Below are 3,768 nucleotides of genomic sequence, written 5' to 3'. Positions count from 1 at the left end.
GCACTAAATCTTTGAATGATGAGCATGATTGCAATGTTGTTAGCATGAATTCTTTGAATATCCATGATGCTAATGATATGCAAAGCCACAAGCTTGGGGATGCTATGATTGATGAATATGCTATTTTTAGACCCCAAGTTTTGATGAGAAAATTTATTATGATGATAGCAAGTCTCCTATTTATGATGATTAATTGATGAATGTGGGTTTGCAAGAGTGTCTACTCTAGGTAATGATCCAACTATTTTGGAGGGTGTTGAATCTTTTCACAATATTGATAAAAGTAGATTTGGAGAGGTCATGACTTTATTTAGTGATGAATCCACTATTTTGGAAGAGGTTTCAATTGACTATGATAAAAAAGTTGCTATCTATGATGATTATTGTGATGACATGTATGCTATAAAGAATAATGATAACCATGAAACTTTTCATCATGATTTTAATTTTCAATTGGATTATGCCAATCAAGTATCACATGATAGTTCTTTTTTTGAGTTTGCTCCCACTATTATGAATGAGAAGAAATTTTCTTATGTCGAGAGTAATAGAATTTCTATGATTGCGAATCATGAAAAGAATGCTTTATGTGATGTTATACTGTTGAATTCATTCATGATGCTACTGAAAATTATTATGAGAGAGGAACATATGCTTGTAGGTATTTCAATAATATCAAGTTTCCTCTCTTTATGTTGAAAATCTTGAAGTTTTGCTTGTTCTACCTTCCTATGCTAGTTGATTCTTGCTCCTATAAATTGTTTGCTCACAAAATCCCTATGCATAGGAAGTGGGTTAGACTTAAATGTGCTAGTCATATGCTTCGTGATGCTCTCTTTATGGTTTAATTCTTATCTTTCATGTGAGCATCGTTGAAATCATCATGCCTAGCTAAAAAGGCATTAAAGAAAATCGCTTATTGGGAGCAACCCAAATTACCCCTACTATTTTTCTATGTTCACATGATTAGGCTACTATACTAATCATGTTTTATAGCTTTTGTTTCAACGAAGTGCTAAGTAAAGCCTTTGGGATAGTGTGGATTATAGTTGACTTGATTCTGTGCAAAAACAGAAAATTTTGTTCTCAGTCCAGGAATTTTGAAAATTCACTGGAATGTTTTTTGATCTGAATTTTTTACACATGATTTATATACAAATTTTCTATGTTGTCCTAATTTTTCAGAATTTTGGAGTTACAGAAGTATACAAACTTTCCTGATTACTACAGACTGTTTTGTTTTCGACAGGTTCCATTTTCATTATGTTAATCCCCAAGTGCAGGAAATCGTCGTAGCAATTTCCAAAGGTGGAAGTGATAAGTATGGAGTGTCGAACCCACAAGGAGCTAAAGGTAAGATCAATATTCTCTCAAGTCCTATCTGCCACTTATACGACTCTATGTACACCGAATGTTTGCTTCCAACTAGATACGAGAAATAAAACTACGTTGTGGGTATGAAGAGGATAACTTTGCATGATATCAGAGAGCTAAAATATAAAAGTAGCTGTTGTTATCATAAAGTTAGAATATATTACTAAATATTATAAATAGCGAGTGTGGAATAATGATGGATTAGTGTGCGGAATTATCCTAGGCAATTATTAACAACACCGGTAGTCGTCATTGCAATTTCATATGAGGGAGAGGCATAAGCTAACATACTTTCTCTTCTTGGATCACATGCACTTATGATTGGAACTCTAGCAAGCATCCGTAACTACTAAAGATCATTAAGGTAAAACCCAACCATAGCATTAAAGCATCAAGTTCCCTTTATCCCATACGCCACAACCCCCTTAGTCGGGTTTATGCTTCTGTCACTCAAGAAACCCACTATAAGTGAATCATGAATGTATTGCAACACCCTACAGCGGGAATCCCTCATGCTTGCGCGACACGGAGGGCACAATAGGACAGCACCAAAAATAAAACATACAACTTGTACCAATCTAGATCATCAATCAACCCAAAGACAAAAGATATATACTCAAAACATCATAGGATGGCAACACATCATTGGATCATAATATGTGGCATAAATTAAAGAACCATGTTCAAGTAGGGATTACAGCGGGGTGCGGGAGAGTGGACCGCGTAAAAGAGATGAGGATGGTGATGATGATGGTGATCTTGATGAAGACGATCACCACGGCGATGATTCCCCTCCTGATGGCACTCCGGCTCCACCGAGAGAGAGAAGGAGAGGTCCTCCCCCTTGCGCTTCCTCATCCATGGCATCCCTCCTTGATGGGGAGAGGTTCCCCATCTAGTCCTTGGCCTTCATGGTGATGATGGCCCCTCCGAGATCCTTCCACATGGCATCCGGTGATGATGGCCCCCTCCGGCAGGGTGCTAGACAGGGCCTAGATTGATTTCTCGTGGCTACAGAGGCTTGCGGCGGCTTCCGATCTATGTTATTTTCTGGAGATTTCTGTATTTATAGGAATTTTTGGCATCAGTATCACGTCAGGGGGTCTCCGAATCGTTCACGAGATAGGGGCCCATGCCCACGGGGGGTGGGCGCGCCTCCCACCCTCGTGGATAGCCCGGGACTGTTCTAGCCCAACTCTTTTACTCCAGGGGCTTCTTTTGGTCCATAAAAAACCATCAAAAATTGGCACGTCAATTGGACTCTGTTTGGTATTCCTTTTCTGTAAAACTCAAAAGCAAGGAAAAAACAGAAACTGGCACTACCTCTAGGTTAATAGGTTAGTCCCAAAAATCATATAAAATAACATATAAATGCATATAAAACATCTACGATGGATAATATAATAGCATGAATAATTCATAAATTATAGATACGTTGGAGACGTATCAGCATCCCCAAGCTTAATTCCTGCTCGTCCTCGAGTAGGTAAATGATAAAAGAAATAATTTATGAAGTGTGAATGCTAGCAGGTGCACAAGTTTGATCAATGATAATTTCAATCACCTCTTCTAGCATCATTATATGTCATAACAGTAGCTCATCTCATAATACTTTTCATGATCAAGTAACAAGCTATTCACATGTTAAAGTATAGATCATAAACTTTCTTGAAAACTAACAAACAATGCTCTTAGTCATCAAACAATTGCAATTTATCTTATTTTCAGGAAGGGTCTATGTAAGAGCTTTGATTTAGAAAATCCCACATACTCAACTATCTTAGAGTCTTTCACAATTGCTAACACTCATGCGATATTTATGGGTTCAAAGTTTTAATCGGACACACAAAAAGATAGGGGCTTATAGTTTTGCCTCCCAACCTTTTACCTCAAGGGTAATGTCAACAATAATACTTTATGAAAACCTACATCCAAGTGGATATATATATATATATATATATCCGGATCGCTCCAACACAAAGTGCTTGCCAAAGGAAAAAGTGTAAAAAGGAAAGGTGATGATCACCATGACTCTTGTATAAGGGTAGAAGATAAAAGTAAAAGATAGGCCCTTCGCAGAGGGAAGCCGAGGTTGTCATGCGATTTTAAGGTTGGATGCAAAAAATCTTAATGCAAATAACGTCACTTTATATTGCCACTTGTGATAGAGACCTTTATTATGCAGTCCGTCGCTTTTATTTCTTCCCTGTCAGAAGTTCATAAAAATCTTATTTTCTTTGTACTAATAGATCATACATATTTAGAGAGCAATTTTTATTGCATGCACTAATGACAACTTACTTGAAGGATGTTACTCAATTTATAGGTAGGTATGGTGGACTCTCATGGAAAAACTAGTTTAAGGGATGTTTCGAAGCACAAGTAGTATTTCTA

Source organism: Triticum dicoccoides, chromosome 6B (assembly GCF_002162155.2).
Source record: "Triticum dicoccoides isolate Atlit2015 ecotype Zavitan chromosome 6B, WEW_v2.0, whole genome shotgun sequence".
Taxonomy (NCBI): domain Eukaryota; kingdom Viridiplantae; phylum Streptophyta; class Magnoliopsida; order Poales; family Poaceae; genus Triticum; species Triticum dicoccoides.
The sequence above is the reverse complement of the archived record's forward strand: the minus strand, read 5'-3'. Positions refer to the sequence as shown.